Here is a 22,212-nt window from a genome sequence, read left to right as displayed (position 1 = left end):
GAAGACTTATCCCCATTGTTTCTTTGAGAGTTTATACAGCTTCCCTCCCTGTTTGTGAGGTATTAGTTCCAGGACACCCTGTGGATACTAAATATCTGTCGGTGATCAAATCCATCATATAAAATGGTGTAGTATTGGCAAATAATCTACGCAAATCTTCCTGTATACTTGAAATCATCTCTAGATCACTTATAATACCTAATACAATGTAAATGATATGTAAATAATTGTGAAGAAAATATAATGTTATTTCAATAGCTTCTGGCATGCCACAAATTCAAGTTTTTCTTTATGGAACTTTCTCAAATTATTATTATTTTTTATCTGAAGTTGGCTGATTCTGCAAATGTGGTATCAGCAGAAAAGGGCTGATTGTCACTTTACCACTCTTTAAATTAAAGGTTTTTAATGTATCTTGAGTTAATTTTGCTTGTGGTATGAAGCAAGGATCCAATTTCATTTCTCTTGGAAATGAAAAATTTTCACTGGATAGACAATTGCCTGGCAGCATTTGTTGAAAACAATTTTTTCCCCAATTTAGTGTTGCTCACTGTTGTAAAAAAAAAAAATCAGTTAGTGCATGTGTTTTTTCACTTTAGAGCGTTGCTCTGGATACATGCCCAGCAGTGGGATCTCAGACTTTTCTTGCTTCTGATCTAAACTGGAGGTCACTGTATAGAACCTACACTTCAGGAGAGGGGGCTTAACTCCACCTCCTTGATGGATGTCATGGATTATTAGGAATTCTTCTGCATAGGAATTTTCTATTCAATCTCATTTATTAAAAAAACCCCTATATCATCATTTAACTTCACCATTGTGGACATCTGGACAGTTATTTTAATCTTTTGGTTATAATCCAGCACTGCAGATTTTGGTTGCTCAGTTTATTCCTGCTTTGGCTATTGAGAGTGACCTCTTTTCATTGGCTCCTGTTTCCTTTGAGATTATTCCATATTTTGGGTTTTCTTCCCCCCTGGTTCTTCCTTACTTTCTGATACAATATTCAACATTATCCTGGCTCATTTACTGACTGTCTCAGTCCTAGTATAAGTCATTTCTTCAGAGTCCTGATTCCTTTTATTAGAGAATGGCATTAAGAACTTACATATGGGAGGAAAATGCTCTCAGCTGACAATGCAAGGAAGTGTGTGCATGTGTTCCCACCTTAGTGTATTGTTGCTCAGGGAACACTGTCCCCCCCCCCCCCCAATCTGCCACAACCACATAGTGTTTTAAATTGAAGTTACTTAGAAATGGCCAAAGCAAGAGGGACACTCTGACCCCCCCCATCTCCCTAAAAGCAGGAAATAAGTCTGTCACATGAAAGGTTTAGAAGCACATATAAACACAACTTGTGACTTCTGCAATTTACCACCCCAAGCCCTAACTCTGTTTAGACTCCTCATTAATTGAGTACCCAAAAGCTACATTTCTTTGGGCTGTCAAGTCCTAACAAATTTTTAGTTTTCTAGATGTATAAAATCTGCCTGTTTTCACTACCTCTTACTTTGCATTTCTATGAGACTTTTGTGTGTAGGAATTAAAATTTCTTTTTCTCCTGTGGCTCTGTCTTGTGTTAGTTTTATTATTAGTCCAGCCACAAGAAGTCAAGAGGGAGAGAGATTGAAATTTCCCCCTTCCTAATAGTATACACTCCTAATTATAAAGATTTCTATGTGGAACTGTCTGTATTCATATTAAGCAGAAGACGGGTTTATAGTGATGCCTCCAACTTGATCCATTATCATATGGACAGTGTACATCTCCCCTCCTGCTTATCTGTAACTCCCAGTCAGACAGTAGAATCCTGGTTCCCACCCTCTTCCATTCATTCAGTTCATTTCTCGTTGTACTCCAGAGGAGCGGTTTCAGCAGTCTTAGCTCCTACCTCTGTGGGGTGGATGGATCTCATAGATTCCACTGTTTATGTGCAGTATGTTTTCCCTTTAGCCTACACATTCCGTTCATTCCTGCAGTTGCTGAGGCCAGCATCTTTTGCTCCACCAGCATCAGTGAGTGTTTTCATTTATTTCTAATACAGATTCTTTGTTACAGCCTGTATTCCATCCTGTGACACTTCTGCTTACTTGATCACTTAATTGACTTGTTTCTGTAATATTTCTGTAAGAAATGAAAATGTCCCTCAAAATGGCAACCTCTACTCAGTTTTCTGAGAGTCTTTTTTTTTTTTTTTAAATTACTCAGATTGTAGTAGTCATTAGGCTAGAGACCTATTTGGGGGGTGGCACATTCCGCTCCCCATGACATGAATGCGCACCGCTTCACTTAGGAGTTCATCTACAGGCGGACACACTGATCACATGAATGTCTAAGCCATTATGAATAGACCTCCTGTGCATTACTTGATGTTAGTTTTTGTTTGAACAGTTCTTCAAAGCAGATGTCTAAATTTAAGAGCTTTTTTTTTTTTTTGATTCGAAGTTGAGAATGTTAACTTTGGAAGAAACTGCCAAACTGTCTTTCAAAGTTGGCTATACTTGTATTCCACTAGGATCTTGAATATATTTTTGTATGATTATTTACTATCTGTATACCTTCTTTAGCTTGATGTTTGTTTCTATCTTTACCCATTTTTAATGGAGTTGTTTGTTCTAGATTTTATTGGTATAATTTGAGTACAAATCCTTTATCAGATATGCATTTTGCAAATACTTTCTCCTAGTTTGTGGTTTCTCTTTTGCCTTTATGAATAAGACCTTTCAAAGAGTAGAAGTTTATAGTTCTATAAAGTCCATGTTATTAATTTTGTGTTGATTTGTTGATAGGCATTTGTTGTTGTGAGTTAAAACTCATCACCAGACTCAAGGTCTTACAGATTTTCTCCCTTTTCCTTTTAAGACTTTTATAGTTTTGCCATTTAAATTTGTCTATGGGCAATCATGAGTGAATTTTGCTATGAGTTGTAGTTTGTGTCTATGTTCTTTTCATTCTATATGTTTTTTTTTAAAATTAATTGCTCCTTAACCAGCTTTTGAGACAACATAGTGAGTTATTTGGCTGTGTTTCAGTTTGAATTTCCAAAGGCACTATGTAGAGCAGAACTGCATTCAGGATGAGGTCTCTGGGCTTTGTGAGCTCAGCGTTCCCTGAACTTTTCTGATGGTCCACAGTGGGGTGCCAAATCCACCTCTGACCCACAGGGCACAGGTGCATTCTGCCCATGGACTTGGCCCCTTGTACAGCCAGCAGGGGCTTGGACTCTTCAGGACTGTCAGGGCTTCATCTTCTAGACAGAGGGACTGTATCCATGCTGTCATGAGCTGAGTTTTCTTGGGCATTGCTGTGAAAAGGCACCGTAAGGAAAAAAAGACAAAGTGGGGAGAAGCTTCCTGTGTGCAGCTGACTGCTCAGGGGAGTTCTGTCTTCAGAGGAACCTCAGAAAGAGTTGATGTGGAAAACTGTGGGTTTTAGGTAGTTTTGTGTGCAATGCAGGTGGCGACTATTGATGTTCTTTGGTGCATGGTGTCCCATTTTCCTGGCAATGTTTATTTTGGGGAGTGTCCTTCCCTTTTTGTATGTTCTTGGTCCCATTTTCATGAATTAACTGACCACAGCCATGTGGATTTATTTCTGGGCTCTTTATGCTGTTACCCTCGTCCGTGTGTCTGTGTTTGTGCCAGTTCCTCACTGTTGTGGTTACTACAGCTCCGTGATACAGTTTGATGCTAGGTAGGGAGATGTCTCCAGTTGTGTCCTTCTTTCTCAGCACTTCTTTGGCTATTCAGGGTCCTTAGTTGTTCTATATTAATAATAAGATTGTTATTTCTATTTCAATGAATTGAGTATTATATTGATGTTGCAGTGAATTTGTTGATATCTTTGGGTAGAATCATTAATTTAGTAATAGTAATTCTCCCAATTTAGGAGTACAGAATATTTTTCTGTTTATTTTTGTCTTCTTTAACTTCTTTTTCAATGGTTTATAGTTTTTTGAGCACAGGTCTTTCACATCCTTGGTTAAATTTGTTCCTAGATATTTTGTTCTTTTTGATACAGTTATAAATGTGATTGTTTCCTTAAATTTTCCTTCTAATGGGTTATTATTAGTGTATAGAAATGCAATTGATTTTTGTACATTAATTTCATATTGAACTTTACTGAATTTATTTATTTTAACAACTGTTTGTTAAGTGTTGTGGAAAATTGTAATTTTAAAATCTCACCATTTCTCCTGCATCCCAGGTCATGCAGAGGATCCAAGACTTGGTGGCTACTGGTATACTCATCCCACGGTGCCTCTTAATAACAAGTGGACTCCTACAAGGGCGATGAGCATCACAACTTTGGTTGGCCTCGGTCTGGGTAAGTTTTGGCCTCTATAACAAGGTTTAATGTCTGAGTTATCGACTTCTCTGCTGCGGTACTGATATGTTGTTTTGAAAAGTAATGAACTTTCCAGTAATTTCTATGATGATAGAAACTACTCATAGTTGCCACTTTATACAAAATACTGTAGGGTGTTTTACCCAAAACAGGGATAGTCTCCTGAGGAGCCCACAGATGAAGAAGTCGTATGGCTTCCACATTATTACGTAATCCACTTGCCCACTTCAACTGTCACCACTTTGTCTAGCTGCTTGCTTTCTTTTTCTGGATTTGTTACTGAGACTCTGATTTTGACAACCTTGATGGATTTAAAGGATACATGATGACCATGTGATCTGGGAGAACTTTTCTTTATGGCTTTTTTCACTAGGGATCTTTTCAGTGCTTATTAATGTAAATTGTATCAGTCCTACATTCCAACATTATTTTCATTGTGATTAAAAATATGTAATATGACACTTTTAATTGAAATCATTTCAAGTACACATTTTTGTTGTATTAGCTGCTTTTACATAATTGTACAAACAAGTTCAATAACTTGTGTACCTACTTTAAGCCTGGGAGGTGCCCAGGAAATTGAGTAATTCCCTGAAGCCCAAGACAAGACAGCACCTGCAATACCATCTTTATCTAATACCAGAAGAAAGGAAGGTTATGTTTATTATGTAGAGTTAAATCTTAGCCTTCTCTATTGATAAGTTTTTTGAGGTTTATTTAGTCTTCCTTTTATTCCTGGTACAGAAGGGAAGATTACTTTTCAAATGGAGATTTTCCTTATAAATGTAAGTTTGCCTCACAAAAGGCAATCTTGACTTGGGTTTCATAGAGTCTCATTTGTCTTACTTTTTAAGAAACCTGCCCATTGTAATCTTCATGCCAAAGATGTATTTCAGGGTATCATTTGCCTTGCTTCACATGGGTGTACCCCAACTTGCTTATGTATTCATGCATGGAAGGATATCCTCATATTTTAGTTTTTAGTCATTATGAGTAGAGTTGCTGTGCATAATTGCATGCTAGTTTTTGTTTGGAGACTTTTTCAAAGCAATTGTCTAAATACTAGAGGCACAATGTTGGATTCTCAAGTGAGCATTGGCTAGCTTTGGAAAAAACTGCCAAACTTTCTTTCAAAGTAGCCACACATGCATTCCACCTGCAGTGAGGGTGAGTTCCTGTTTTGTTTTGTTTTTCATCTTCCATCAATCACAAGTAATGTATTTTTTTTTTTTTGAGTTTAGTGGTTCTAATAAGCGTGCAGTGTTATATCATCATTGTTTTAATTTGCAACTCCCGAATGGTATATGATTTTTAGAATATTTTTATATGCTTATTTACTATCTGTGTATTTTCTTTGGAGAGATGTTTGTTAAGATCTTTACCTATTTTTATTGGGGTTGTTTGTTGTAAAGTTCTTGGTGTAATTTGAGTCTAAACCCTCAATCAGTTATGTGTTTTGTAAATTTATTGTTCTCAGTATGTGTCTTGTCTTTAGATTTTCTGAATAAGGTCATAAACGAGTTAAATTTTTAATTTTTTAAATTCCATGATATATATTTTACTTCTGTGGATAGACTTGGGGATTTTTGTAAAAGTTCATCACCTAGACAAGGTTATGTAGATTTTCTTACATGTTTCTTTTAGAATATTTACAGATGTGCATTTCATAATTATCTATGGACAATTTAGAGTACATTTTGGTGTAAGTGGTAAAAACTGAGTTGTTGTGGCCTGCAGCTCCCAGCTGGCCAGCAGGTGGCACCACACCTGTTCTGTGACCCTCAGGGTGCATGTGTCTCGCTGAGGGGCTTGGCTCCTGTGGGAACTTGGCTCCTTGCTGGGCTGGTGGAGGCTGGGTCTCTTCAGGACCCACCGTGGTTTCAGCTTCAGGACAACACTTGACCAACCAAGTCCACACAGACAGGAGGCAGATGTCTTCAGGAATCACCAGGAGGCATCACTGTGGGAATAAAAGGTGAGGAAAGTGGGCAGAGGCTTCCTGTGTGAGGTTACAGCTAAGGGTTTCCATTTTCAGAGGACCCAGCAGAGGAGGGGCTTGATGTGGAAAAATTTGGAATTTACTTAATTTTGTGTTTAGTATTGAGAGTGTCTAGTGTCATTTTTGGGGGTATGGTGCCCAATGTTATTGGCACCATTTATTGAGGAGACTGTCCTTTTCCCATTTTGTGTTCTTGGCTCTTTTGCCATGAATTAACTGACAACATAAAGATGGGTTTATTTCTGTGCTCCCTATTCTGTTCCTCTGGTCCGTATACCTATTTTTGTGCCAATATCTTGCTGTATCTCTACTGGAGACTGTAGTTTCCTAACGTAGTATGAAGTCAGGGAGGGAGACACCTCCAACTGTGTTCTCCCTTCTCAAGATTGCTTAGGCTATTCCAGGTTCTTTTTTGTTCCATACAAATGGTAGTATTTCTTGTTTTTTGTTTCTGTGGGAAAAAAAGCCATTTGAATTTTGTACAGTTTGCAATTAATGTGTACACTGCTTAGGCTTCATGAATGTTATAGTAGTGTTCTTCTAGTGCATGAGCACAACTTTTATTTTGTGTGTGTCCTCTTCAATTTCTTTTCAGTGTTTTATAACTTTCCATGTGCAGGCCTTTCACATCTTTGGTTGATTTTATTCCTAGGTATTTTTTAAAAAATTTTTGGAGCAATTGTTAAATGGGATTGCTTTATTAATTTCTCTTTCTGAAACGTCTTTATTAGTGTACAGAAAGTAAGTTGACTTTTGTGTATTGATATTGTATCATGCAGCTTTACTGAAGTTATTTATTACTTTTTAAAAGGTTTTTTTTGTTGGTATTTTGATGTGGAAAAGTAGAATTCAAAATTGCCACTGTTTTTTTTTTTTATCATATCCAAGTCATTTACAACACCCAAGACACAGTGGCTTATGATGTTATCTTATGGTGCCTCTTAATAATTTGTAGATTTCTGCAAGAGTGATTAGCTTAACCATTTTGGATCAACTGGAACTGGAGAAGGCTTGGGCGCTATAGTGAAGTTTGATATTTTCTCTGCTTTTCTGTAATGATTTTGACATGGTTGATTTAAAATTACTTACTTTCCAATAATTTTAAACTTACAGAAAATGTGCAGTAGCATTGCAGTGTGCTCAGGTTTCTCACTCATCATTGATGTAGCACATATGCCACTTCTCATGTGTGTTTTTACCTCAAGTAGAGACAATCTCAGTGAGTCACCATGTAACATCCAAATGAGGATTCATTATGGTTTTCACTTCATAATGCAGACCACAGACTCAGTTCCACTGTCAGCACCTGCTCCAGCTGTATGGCAATGGGTTTTCCCATTCCGATACAGTGTTTTGTTTTGTTTTTTTTTCCCCTGGAACTGTTCTTGAGACTTTCCCTTATTTTCACAACTTTGATCAAATTAAAGGGCACAAGATGTGTATGATATAGGTGGCCTTTTCTGTATGGCTTCTTTTTCTTAGGATGTTTTCATTGTTCATCCATGTTGTAACAAATATCAGTACATAATATTTTTCATTGTGATTAAATCTATTCCTATAACATTTACCATTTAAACTGCTTTAATTATATAGTCTCATAACATTTATGTCATATAGTTTTGGGATATTAACTACATTTGCATTGTTGTAGAAATATTCTCAGCATTCATCTCCATTACTTTTTCAGTTTCCCCAAGTGAAACTTTATCCATTAGACACTAACTCCTAACTCCCTGGCAAGTACATTGTAGTTTTTGTTATTGAATTAGACTTATACAGAAACCTCATCTTAGTAGAATCATAGAGTGTTTGTCCTTTTTTGGTTTGGTTTGTTTCCCTTGAATGACATCAAGTTTCATCCACATTGTAGTATGTGTCAGAATTACCTTAGTTTTAAAGGCTGAATCCTACTTAATTGTGTATATACTACATTTTGTATATGGAATCATCCATCTGTGGACACTTGGGTTGCTTACATCTTTTGGCCAGTGTGAGTAGTGCTGGTATGAACATGACTGTAGAAGTATGTTTTTCAGTCCCTGCTTTCAAACCTTTTGGGTTTATACCCTGAAGTTGAATTAACAGATGATACGTTAGCTCTATGTTTAAGTTTTTGAGGAACCGCCATACTGTTTTCCACAGTGGCTGCACCATTTTACAGTATTTCTTTCATTGGCAGAATTATATGAAAGTTTATGGATCCACAGTATTTTGCATATCCATTCATCCACTGATGGACATTTGAATAGTTTCTACCTTTGGGCTATTTCAAATAATGCTGCCATTACTATTAGTGTAGTGTACCATTTTTTTTTATTTGAACACCTGTTCTAAATTTTTTGTCATATATGCATATATATGAGGGAAGTTGCTGAACCAAGTGATAGTTGTTGGGGGAATGCTGTGATTCAGTTATGGTCATCAGAGACCTTAACACAGTCAAGTAACCTGTAGCTGTTTAAATTGAATACTATTTACCAACATCATTGACCATCATAATGTGTAATTGAGTCAGTGGTCACAGGACATTGAAAAATTATACATACATGTCCACATGAAAATCAGTAAATAGCTTGCTTTATCAACCCCCTACCTACTGCTTAATCTCATACTTTGTCCTTATTACCTTGCCAACACCCCCAAAAAAGGCAAAGGATATAACTATGTAAGATTCAACTAACTCATCTAACAAACATACTGCCCTTACTTCATCAATCCAGTTAGTATGACTACAAAGTAGCCTTTTAACTCTGTCAGTCAACTGTTTATATATATAATGCTTATATCGATAGGCATACCCCTAGATCTGCTATTTACTTTGAGCAAAATAAAAAATACAGTACATTGTAATAGCCTCCAAAAGCAATATTATATATTTTAATACTAATTTTCACACAATGTGGACTACTATACCAAATACCAAGATATCAGTTAAATACATAAATCTTATATGTAGAAAATCCTACTCAACCTGCTGATGTAGCTTAATAATTAAAGCAAGGCACTGAAAATGCCTCAATGAGTTTACTAACTCCATAAACATATAGATTTTGTTCCAGCCTTTCTAATAACTTGTAATAAAATTACACATGCAAGTTTCTGCATTCCTGTGAGAATGCCCTCTAAATCTTTTAAAAGAATAAAATGAGCAAATATCAAGCAGCCTAGAAGTATCTTTCAATGCCTCACTGAACCATGCCCCTATGGGAAATGGCAATGATAAAAATTGAGCTTAACTAGGTTATCATAAGTAATTATGGTTGGTAAATTTTCATGCCAGACACCACTGTCATAACATGAACCTCAAATAATAGAAAGTCATTGTGACAGGTGCTAAGAGTATTGCAAGATAAAGTTAAGTCCTAGCTAAGGTGTGCAAAGCCATAGCTAAAGTGAAAATAAGCTACTAAAATGACTTTAACATTCCTTATTGCAGGTTAGTAAAGATTCAAAGTAGTGTCCATGTGTTAGTATGGAGGTAGATATCCAACTATACTTATCTTTAAATAAAAATAAAATAATTATAACAAAATTATTGGCCAGATGAATACTAGCATAATACAAAAAACTAAAAGAATTTGTGGCGCTTCCTATGGTGTTTATAATCCATAAACTCTGATAAACCTCACCACTCTCACCATGAACACAGTCTGTATGTCTATGTACCAGCATCTTCAGCAAACCCCCAAAAGGAGCAATAGTAATCATAATAATCAGATATAAAAATGTTAGGTCTAGGTGTAACCTATGAGGTGAGAAGACAAGGGTTTTATTTTCTACCTTGAGTACAAAATAATATATACAAAATTGTGATGAAATACCAAAGAGAACTTAGTTGTAAATTAAGAGTGCCTAATACAATCAGGCCATGAAGCAGGCACACTCAGCTCATGACCCTCCTCAAATAGTGGTAACTTTTCATAACCCATTAACAAGTAGTAGATATTAAAGAGGGGAGGAATCAGGGGAGGAATCATTACAAGTTGGGCACCTGGAAAGTGTGCTTGGATATATCAAAGTATAGTTTAAAGAAAAGCACCCTAGTTTATACCCAGTAGATTCCATACTTCATGAAAAATTTGAGCTAAAACTAGCCCAGGCTTCCTACCAAATTTAACTGTCGTAAGTAAACTAAAGATTCGTTTAACATCTAATGTATAGAAGATAGACATTTAAATCTGGTAGTATAAATTACCATTAGGGAATGATGAAATAAGTTAAATACCTTGAACCCAGATGAGGTACTTATGAACAGTTTAGTGGAACAAACTCATGTATATGTAAAATAGAAGACTTATGAGTAGACGTAGTAAACCTAACAAGGCTGCTGATAGCAGGTTGTTCAGAAAAGAATTTTAGTTGAGTTTTAATTATTAATTAAGAATATAACTTTTAATATAATGTTTAATGTTTTTAAAAAAGGTACTGGTTTTTAAATACAGGGTAAAAACTCTAGAGAACAAGTATAAACAATGTTGTAGTTGGCTTAAAAACAGCCACTCATTAAGAAAGTATTCAAGGTTGGGGAAGGTATAGCTCAGTGGTAGAGTGTGTGTGTGGCATGCACAAGGTCCTGGGTTCAATCCCCAGGACCTCCATTAAATAAATAAATAAACCTACACTTGCCACCCCCCACCAAAAAGGGCAAGTATTCAAGGTCAAGAACTCATTCATCACAATACCAATAGCGAAAACAAACAAACAAACAACCCCCCCCCAAAACAAAGAAAACCCTCATGATTTATTACCAGACTAATCTATTAATTAGTAAAAGCAATACTCTTCACATGGGCAGCAAGAAATATTTGTCCTTGCATAAACTTATATCAGAATGAATAAGTTACTGACAGTTTACAGTAAAATAAACCCTAATCAATATTTAATTATTTATAAAAACAATTCTTAATCTAACACAGGTATGAATTTCTAGGAAAGATTTTTTAAAAAGTAAAAGGAACTTGGCAACCACAAGTCCTGCCTGTTTACCAGGAAGATTGCCTCTGGCACTTCTAGTCTTAGAGGCACTGCCTGACCATGGACGTATTTAATGGCCATGGTTTCCTGACCCTGCCAAGGTGGCATAATCATTCATTTTCCAAATAAGGAGTTGGGGGAAGGTTTTAGTATCTCTTCATCAGTGAAATCGACCTTCCCAATAAGAGGTGGGAGCCGTATAAAATGAGAAGACCCTATGGTGCTTTAAGCATTTAACCTATAAAGTAAATAACTGACTATTAAGGGATAACACAATTTTTAATGGCTTAAAAAATTGGTTGTGGTGGCCCCAGTGAATAAAACAAACTCCAAACTCCAAGTGATTAAAACTTAGACAGCTATTGAAAATGCTGCAGCATGTATTGATCCAATACATTGATTAACAGAACAAGGCACTCTAGGGATAACAGTTCAGTTCAAGTTTAGAGTTCATTTCGACAATAGGGTTTATAGCCTCGAAATTGGATCCCAATATTGTAACTGCTGTAAATGGTTCATTCAATGATTAAAGTTCTGTGAGATGTGAGTTCAGACTGGAGTAATCCCTATTGGTTTCTATTTATTATACATTTGTCGCAGTATGAGAGGACAAGAGAATTAAGGGTCACTTTATAAAAGCACCTTCAAATTAATTGGTGATACAATATAATTTAAATAATTTATACATACCCTACTGTGGAACATGGTTTGTTAGTGTAGCAGAACTCAGCAATTGCATCAAACCAAAACCTTTATTTCCTGGAGTCTAAGTCCTCTTCCTAAGAACAGGTTTATAATCTACATTCCTTTACTAGTTATTACAGTTTTAATCCAGTGTATCATTTCTCACATTAATTGAAGGGAAGTCCTAGGTTCTGGAAATTTGCAGAGGCCCAAACATCATCAATTTACATATATATATATATTTATATAATACATCATATATATAGTGTTAAATTATATATATAATACATATATATACATATATGTGTGTGTGTGTGTGTGTGTGTGTGTGTATGTGTATGTATGTGTCTATATATATAATTGCACCAATGCTGGTCTTAACCATGGCTTTCACATTAGGAGCGCCTCTTCCCATACCTTATCCACTATCTGCTCGTGTAAACCTTGGCATACTTCTTACACTGGCTGTAGAAGCCTAGCCATGTATTCCATCCTCTGATCTGGATTACTTTCATATTAAAAATGCACACTAACCAGAGCTCTGTGGGCAGCAGCACAGACAATCTCATGTGAAGTAAACTAGCAATTATTGGTTTATCATTCCTACTGATAAATAGATCATTTATACTCTCAGTTATTGTACAAGAATACCTATGATTAATTTTCCCCTCCCAACTCCTAGTTGGATTTTTATTTACCTCTACTATAGCAGAAATCAACAGAGCTCCATTTGATTTAACAGAAGGAGACTCAAAAGTTGTATCTAGCTTCAATGTGGAGCATGTAGCAGGTCTATTTTCTCTGCAGGTTATGTCTGTATGATTATAGCAGGTTATGTCTATATGATTATAATAGATATTTTCATGATGATTCTATTTTTAGGAGCATTTCAAAATCCCTAGGTAACAGAATTATATACAGGCAAACTACAGGTTATCATTCAAATACTTCTTCTAACAATCTCCTTCCTAGGACTTTGAATATCCTACCCACAATTTTGAGATGATCAACTTATACATCTCTTATGGAAAAAAAATTTAACACTAACAGTAGCCCTATGTATGTTTCACTACCCCATAAGTGCGTAAGGCATCCATCCCAAAACATTGATATGTTTGACAAAAGAGTTATCTTAAAAGTAAATAAAAGAGGTTTAAACACTCTTATTCCTAGAAATCATAGGAATTCATTGTTCCCTTGAGAACTTAAAAGTGTTTATGCAACCACATTATACCACATTCTGTGGTGATGGATGATCCACCAAGTAAGCTACTAGTGTTGTTTTAAATCCTTACTATACTAATAAACCCTATTTTTACTATCATTCTACTGACCATTCCATGATTTTAATAACAAGTTCACATTGTACTAGTATTTCCATTCTAAGAAAATTAAATGCACAAGTTATAGAAGCACCCAATAAATGTTCTCTAACACAATCCACCACCTCCATACTATTTATATGGGATTTTACTTTTAATCTAATATATTGTAGTCAATGAACAAGTACAAAATTTTTTAATCTAACAGCATCCACCATTTAAACAATAGCCCTAGTCATAAAATTGGACTTCTCACATTTCTTTTCTGAGTGAATGAAGCTACACAGGGTATCCCTCATACGGCAGGGTCAATCCTATTAACGTGATAAATGTGCACCCCCATGTGTTAGACCAAATCACAACACCTGTCCCCCTAAACATACTATTATTCATAGGTGTGTTATGAATTATCAGCAGCAGCTGAGGCGGACTAACAAAACTCAGCTACAGAATTTACACACTGCTCTTCAATTGCCCATGTAGGATGAATGACAGCTATTACAATGTATAATCCAACCATGACAACCCTGAATGTACTAATTTATATCAAACAACACTGTCATATTACTATTTATGCCCCGCTCATGGGCTGCAATGGTATCATTATCACACATGTGAAATAAAACACTTCCAATCACAATCCTCATCCCCATCATCATATTTTATTAGGAGGTCTCCCACCAGTATAAGGGTTTTTCCTCAAATGAGTAATAATTAGAGATATAACAAAAAACAGTAACAGTAACCTACCAACACCAATCATCCTCACAGCACTGTTCAACATATATTTGTATATCTGGCTAAAATTCTCCACGACACTACCTCTATTTTTATGAATAAATTAAAAAATGAGATTTTAAATATAGAAAACAACCATGTGATGATTACTAATCCTAGTAGTCACACTATTACTGCCCTTAACATCCATTCTATCAGTGCTGGAGTAGAAATTTAGCTTAGTATCCACCAAGGGCTTTCAAATGTTTAAGGAAGTACAATTTAATTTCTGAAATTATGGATTACAAGAGATTGTACTACATCAACTGAATGCAAATCAAACACTTTAATTAAGGTAAATACTTAGTAGATTGGTGGGCTTCCACCACAGGAAATTTTAGTTAACAGGTAAATCTTCCAGTAAATTGGCTTCTAGTTATTTCTCCAGCCATCTAGAAAAAATTTGCAGCTAGCAAAATTGAAGCTGCTTTTTTTAGAATTTGTATTTCAATATGTTGATTCACCACAGGGCTTGACCTTTCAAAAGGGGCAAAACCTCTATCTCTAGATTTATAGTCTAAGGCTTGCTCAACCACTTCACTTATGTTCACAAACCACTGATAATTTTCAACAAATCACAAGGATTGTCATTTTATATCACTATATTATTATTTGAACTAGAATAATAGGCACTGCTGTAAATTCATTAATCCCAGCTGAGGTAGAGAAACCTGGAGCGCTCCTCGGAGATGACCTAACCTACGATGTAGTCATAATATCGTATGCATTTAGTATGTATATCCTGCACATTTGTTTTTAGTTATACTAAGAACAATTGGAGGACCCAGAAACTGACTTGTCCCACTGATAATTGGGGCATTCAATATAGCATTGCTCTGACTGAATGATATCAGCTTCTCACAATTTCTCCCATCATTTTTTTTTTATTTCTATATAGAACACTTTATTTTTATTTTTTTAACATTTTTTATTGAGTTATAATTATTTTACAGTGCTGTGTCAAATCCCAGTGTAGAGCACAATTTTTCAGTCATACATGAACATATGAATATATATATTTTCATTGTCACATTTTCTTCTCTGTGAGCTACCATGAACATACAGGAACATATATATTTTCATTGTCACATTTTCTTCTCTGTGAGCTACCATAAGATCTTGTATATATTTCCCTGTGCTATACAGTATAATCACGTCCATCTATTCTACATTTTGAAATCCCAATCTGTCCCCTCCAACCCTCCGCCCCCTTGGCAACCACAAGTTTGTATTCTATGTCTATGAGTCTGTTTCTGTTTTGTATTTATGTTTTGTTTTGTTTTGTTTTTAGATTCCACATATGAGCGATCTCATATGGTATTTTTCTTTCTCTTTCTGGCTTACTTCACTTAGAATGACATTCTCCAGGAGCATCCATGTTGCTGCAAATGACGTTATGTTGTCGATACACACATGAAAAAATGCTCAATATCACTAATTATTAGAGAAATACAAATCAAAACTACAATGAGTTATCACCTCACACCAGTCAGAATGGCCATCCTTCAAAAATCCACAAATGACAAATGCTGGAAAGGTTGTGGAGAAAAGGGAGCCCTCCTACACTGCTGGTGGAAATGCAGTTTGGTATAGCCACTGTGGAAAACAGTATGGAGATTCCTCAAAAGACTAGGAATAGACTTACCATATGACCCAGGAATCCTGCTCCTGGGCATATATCGAGAAGGAAGCCTACTTCAAAAAGACACCTGCACCCCAATGTTCATAGCAGCACTATTTACAATAGCCAAGACATGGAAACAGCCTAAATGTCCATCAACAGATGACTGGATAAAGAAGACGTGGCATATTTATACAATGGAATAGTATTCAGCCATAAAAATGGACAACACATCTCCCATCATTCTTAATCCTATTCACATCGTAAAAAGTAGAAGCTGGTGCCAGCACTTGTTTAACCATACATGCATTCACCTCTAGGTGGCAATCTGGCCACATAGAACCCTCTGCCAACCTAGACATGTCCTCCATGTATTTAGTAGGTATCTCTTTCATTCTTGGTGATATTAATTTTTTAAACTACAATCAGTAATATAAAAGCATCAGCCATATCACAATTTATGTAATTTGAGTTAATTGTATATATGGTGAGAGGTAAGGGTCCAGTTTTATTCCCCTGCATGTGGATAGCCAGTTACCCAGCACCATTTGTGGAAAAGACCATTAAAAAAAACACAGCTAAATATTTGTGTTTGTCAAAAATTTATTGATCCTAGGTGAATAGGATTATGTTTCGGCTTCTTGAGGATTGTCATTTATATATTTGTATTTTTATGGCGATATCATCTTTTTATATTGCTTTGTATTAACATGAAATTTGAAAACACGAATGTCTATCTTTGGTTTTCTTTTTTCAAGTGTGTTTTGTCTTTTTGGGGTTCAACTTCTGTGTTTATTCCAAAATTGTCATAGAAATTATATTGACTCCCTAGATCGCTTTGGACACTCCTGCCATATTTAGTTTTGTTATCAACATGCGATGTCTTCTTTTTCTTTTTTAAGGTTTTATTTCATTTCTTTTAGTGATGTCTTTTCCATTTCTCATGGGTAACTGGATCTTGGATGGCGGCCATGCTGCTGAAGCTGCGTATGACCTTGCTCATGACCTCTGTTGCCAGACCAAGTTACCACTTATGTGGATGGTAGTAACCGGCCACTATTCTATGGTCCTTCACAGTTTGCAAAGGACTTCATATGTTTAATTTAATTTAATCTTTATAATAATCATACGATGCAGGTAAGGGTAGTTTTTTTTTTTAATGAATAAGATCATTGAGTCTCATTGAAGTGGATTATTCCAAGGTTAACCAGCAAGAAAGTGAGAGAGTTGCTCTTTTACCTTGGCTAGAGTTTTGTTTGTTTGTTTTTATTTGCACCTTTTAATTCATCCAGTCATCCATCAAACAGTTGTTGAACATCTATTATATTCTGGACATGATGGCTGACACAGGTGTGGCAAGAATAAGACACGGTCCTTGTCCTTGAATAGGGTGGTCTAGGGAAAGAGAGCCATAAGTGAGAAGTGTGATGGATGTATGAATCACGGTCCCAATAAGGAATTCCATCAGTCTGCATCAAGATTCACAGAAGCATTTCTATTTTGACCCTGTGCAAGCACATTTTCTGTAGGTGACTCTTAACAGGCTTTCCTAACATGGCTCAAGTTGTTCTGGGAGGAACTGAGCTGGTGGCAGATGGGAAAGCGCTCTATGGAGTCTGTTCCTTACACGCAGAGACAAGGCAAGCAGGGCCTGCGCAGACGCCCCCAGCCGGATGCCCACAAGGCGCGGCTCGTCCCGACTTCTGTCCGCTGCCGCGGTCCCGCTCTTCTCCCTGCCTGCGTGCTGAATTATAGTACCTTACCTGCCTGCTCGCCCTCCCCAGCGGACTCTTTAAGTGCTTTGAGGGGCCTTGTCCCAGGCGCTTTCAGAATTCCTGGCTTGCCCCGTGCAAGCTGGGTCCACATGAGGAGTGCATTTTATCCTCTCTACTCAGCCCTCACCTCTCTTCCTCTGTTTTTGATGACAAGACCACACATTTCTGTAGTATTTTAGAGAGCACAGGTGTTCTCTCATTTAGCTGTGCATCATCTAACGTTGAGGACTCTGATCTCCAGGGGTTCCTGGCAGCCCTCCTGCATCTCCCTAGGCATTCCTCAGACTCGCTCTTCCATCTCATGCCCAGCTGCTGCCGACCTCACTTGTCTTCTCCCTGAGAGACAGGAGCTGCTGGAAGAGAACTCATGCAATCGGCCGGCTCACCGGCTCAATCGGCAGCTCCACCTTTGCACCTACCAGAGGCCACTGCCTCTCCCTGTGCCCTCCAGCCCAGGTGGAGATGCCCCTACCCCATCTCTCCCTGAATCACAAGACTTTTTTGGGGGGGGGGTCTTTTCAGGACTATTCCTATCAGTCTATCAACATGTGACAATATACTTTTCAAATGTATCAGGAAAACCTTTCCTCTCTTAGGTCCCTTCATGGCTTGCTTTCTTCCTTCATTCAGACAAATGGCATTGCATAGGAGGGCCTCCCTGCAGGGCCTTTTAAATATCCACTCTTATCATCTCTTTGTCCTAGCTGCTCTATTTATTCATATAGTTTCCCAATTGTGTGTGTGTGTGTGTGTGTGTGTGTGTGTATTTTATCATCTGTTTCTCCTACGACACCACCCCAGGGGAGCAGTTTTGTCTGTTCTGATCACCTTTCTCCATAGTTCCCAGAATACCTGAAATAGTACAGAAACCCCCCGCCACAACCCTGTATTTCCTTCCTTAACTCCATGTTCCCCTGCAGCTACTGGAGCATTTCTCTGCTCCTCCCCATAGCACAGTTCAGGAGCAGTCTGTTCCTCCTCTCCCCTCATGCTGTCCTGAATCCCCTATTCTGGATCTGATCCCCACGACTCCCCCGGAAGGACGTCCCACATGACCACCAGTGGCACCACGTTGCCAACTGTAGCGCTGCTTCTAAGCCTCCTCGCTCAGCTTGTGCACCGATTCCCCACGGTTGACTGTTCTTCCTTTGTAACCTGTTTATCTCTCTTGACCCTTGATCCCCACCCCCCAAGCCCACTCACTATAATTCACGCTGGTTTTCCTTTGTCGAATTCTCCTTGGGACCTCCAGTGTTGGTGCGCACCACGTTCAGGGCTCCCTTTTAGATTCTCTAGCTGTAATTTACCCGTTCATCCTCTCCAGTAGTCTCATGGTCTTTAAATTCACCTTCATACTGGTGACTCCTACGTGTTTGTCTTCAGCCGTGGCATTTTCCCTGAATTCCAGAGTTAACAGCTCTGGCTGCCTACTTGAGGTCTCCTTTGGATGAAAGTTGTCACAAACCTCACGTGTACAAACTTGCCTTCCCACCCCCTCCCCCACTGCAAACTGCTTTCCCTCTGTGTTCCCCGTCTCAGGACATGGTACCAGCATGTAACCGGGTGTTCAGGCCTGAAAACTTAAAATCATTCTTTCTCCATCTCCATCCTGTATCCTGTCAACTCTGCTTTTAAATTATAGCCAGACTCTGACACTTCCCAGCACTGCCGAGACAATGCCCCTAATGGAAACCAACATCATCTTTTGCTTTGGCAAAAGTGATAACCTTTCCAACAGTATTTGCGCTCCCAACATGGCAGAGTGATTCTTTTCACGTGGAAATGTCACAACACTTCTCTGCCCACAACCCGCCATGGTTCCCATCTTACTTACTTACTTAATGTGTTTATTACTGAAGTATAGTTGATTTACAATATAGTATTAGTTTCAGGTGTATAGCATAGTGAATTTTTTTTCAGATTATATTCTATTGGTTGCTACAAGACATTGGGTATAATTCTCTGTGCGAACAATGAATCTTTATTGCTTATCTATTTGTGTATGGTAGTTTGTATCTGTTAATCCCATACTCCTAATTTATCCCTTCCCTACTCTCTCTCCCCTTGTAACCGTAAGTTTGTTTTCTATGCCTCTGAGTATGTTTTATATATAGATTCATTTGTGTTATTTTTGATTCCATATATAAGTGCTATCATATAGTATTTGACTCTCTGTCTGTCTTAATCTCACTAAACATAATATTACCTAGGTCCATTCATGTTGCGGCAAATGGCATTGTTTTACTCTTTTTTATAGGTGAGTAGTATTCCATTGTATATATACACCACAACTTCTTTATCCAGTCATCTGTCGATGGACATTTAGGTTGTTTCCCTGTCTTGGCTGTTGTAAATAGTGCTGCTATGAACATTGGGGTGCATGTATCTTTTTGAATTAGAGTTTTTGTTTTTCCAGAGATAGACCCAAGAGTGGAATTGCTGGATCATATGGTAATTCTGTTTTTAGTTTTTTAAGGAACCTCCATAGTGTTTTCCATAGTGACTGAACCAAATTAGAGTCCCACCAACAGTGAATGAGGGTTCCCTGTCCACATCATTTCCAGCTTTTATTATTTGTAGACTTTTTGAGGATAGCCATTCTGACAGGTGTGAGGCGAAATCTCATTGTGGTTTTGATTTGCTTTTCTCTAATACTTAGCAATGCTGAGAGCATCTTTTCATGTGCCTGTGAGCATGGAGTCTTCTTTGGAAAATGTCTATTTAGGTCTTCTGCTCACTTCTTAATTGGGTTGTTTGTTTTTTGATACCAAGTTGTAGAAGCTGTTTGTATACTTTGAATGTTAACAGCTTGTCGGTCACATCGTTTGCAAATGTTTTCTCCCATTGTCTTTTTGTTCTCTTGATGATTTCCTTTGCTGTGCAAAAGCTTTTAAGTTTGATTGCGTCCCTCATGCTTATTTTTGCTTTTATCTCTTTGCCTTGGGAGACCAATCTAAGAAAACATTGTACAATTTATGTCAGAGAATGTTTTGCCTCTGTTTTCTTCTAGAAGCTTTATGGTGTCCTGTCTTGTGTTTAAGTCTTTAGGCCATTTTAAGTTTATTTCTGTGTGTGGTGTGAGGGAATGTTCTAACTTCACTGATCTGCATGCTGCTGTCCAGCTTTCCCAACACCACTGTCCCGCTGATGAGACTGTCTTTTCTTCATTGTATATTCTAGCCTTTTTTGGTCATAGATTAATCGACCATAGGTGTGAGGGTTTATCTCTGGGCTCTCTATTCTGTTCCATTGATCCATATGCCTGTTTTTGTGCCAATACCATGCTGTTTTGATGACTGTAGCTCTGTAGTATTGTCTGACGTCTAGGAGGGTTATGCCTCCAGCTTTATTCTTTTTCCTCAGGTTTGTTTTGGCTATCCTGCGTCTTTTGTGGTTCCGTATAAATTTTAGGATTATCTGTTCTAGTATGGTGAAAAATGTCCTGGGTGTTTTGATGGGGATTGCACTGAATCTGTAGATTGCTACCATCATACTGGAGTCAACTCCAGAGTCTTTCCCGTGGCCTACAAGGCCCTCTGAATCAAGTCTCACTAAGTCCCTGCCCTCCTTTCTTCCACTCACCCCCACCCCAGCCCCTTGCTCTTCCTGGAGCTCACCAGACCTTTTTGTAGTGTGGGGCTCTGCTGGGATATCCCATAGGCTCACTCCCAAGTTTATCCTGATCTTTGTTCAGTGTCCTCTCCTCGGAGAGGCTGATTCTGACCCGCCCCATCATTAGAAGCCCCTTCATTACTTTTCATTACTTTTGATACCCTCCACCCTGTCCTTCTGTAGACCTGGCTCTTCCCACTATTTAATACAAAGCTTTATAACTATTCATGTGCTTGTTATTTACCTCTGCCTTGAGTATAAGCTCCATGGGTGCAGGAACTTGGTGATGGTCATGTCTGGAATGAGTGAATTTAATCCTTACAAAAATGGGAATGATGAAGTAACACTTATAAATAATATTTTATATCCTGGGCACCCTTTCCCAGCAACTTTGTAGATATTATATTCCTGATTAATTTAATCCCTGGCAATAATCCTGTGAGATTGGCAACAATCACAGTGACTAGTAAAAGGAGAACTGGGGAACTGGGATTCAAACTCTAAGTGAGTCTAGCCTCAAAGTAATGCTTTCCACTTAATTCATACGATTTAGTATTACACATTATTAAATGATAGTTATGTACCCTGGATAAGTTATTCTTAATTATTATTATATAACTTATTATGCTACTTCTTATTACATAACTTACCATATTAATTACTATATAACATTATCACGTAACTCCCATCTGATAGATGAAAACTCTGGGGACAAGGTGATTAGTGAAGTGCCCAGGATTACAGTGTTGCACACGGGCTTCGGACCTGGCTTTCTGATTGGGCTCCAGGGGCTCCTTCTGCACAAGCACAAGACTTCTGTATCTGATATGCTGTGTGTCTCACTTTATCTGGGTAACTTTTATGTTTTCCACCTGTGATGCTTGACCGCTTGTAACCTGGCATTTGTGAGGTCAACTCTAAGCTTTACAAAAGCTGGTCCTAATACTGGTGTCATGATTTTATTTCTTGCACAAAGTAACCTTTTGCTGACCTTTAGCACACTTGTGTTAAGCTGAGTGAAAACAGACAAGCTGAAGTTCACTATTTCGCTTGTACTTAACTTTCTGTAGCGCACTGTACAACCTGACTCTTCTGAGAAAT

At 37.6% G+C, this 22,212-nt stretch overlaps 1 long non-coding RNA gene across 1 annotated transcript in view; it reads left to right on the top strand.

The window, feature by feature from the left end:
- Positions 1-22,212, top strand: part of LOC135319844 (uncharacterized) — a 150,026-nt gene that overhangs the window by 11,723 nt on the left and 116,091 nt on the right. Inside the window, exon 2 of the long non-coding RNA XR_010378742.1 lies at positions 4,207-4,326. This is a non-coding gene — a long non-coding RNA (uncharacterized LOC135319844). The remainder of the gene's footprint in view (positions 1-4,206; positions 4,327-22,212) is intronic.

The sequence above is a fragment of the Camelus dromedarius genome, chromosome 33 (assembly GCF_036321535.1).
Source record: "Camelus dromedarius isolate mCamDro1 chromosome 33, mCamDro1.pat, whole genome shotgun sequence".
Lineage (NCBI taxonomy): Eukaryota > Metazoa > Chordata > Mammalia > Artiodactyla > Camelidae > Camelus > Camelus dromedarius.
Note: the sequence above shows the minus strand (reverse complement) of the source record. Positions and strands in the feature narration are given on the sequence as shown.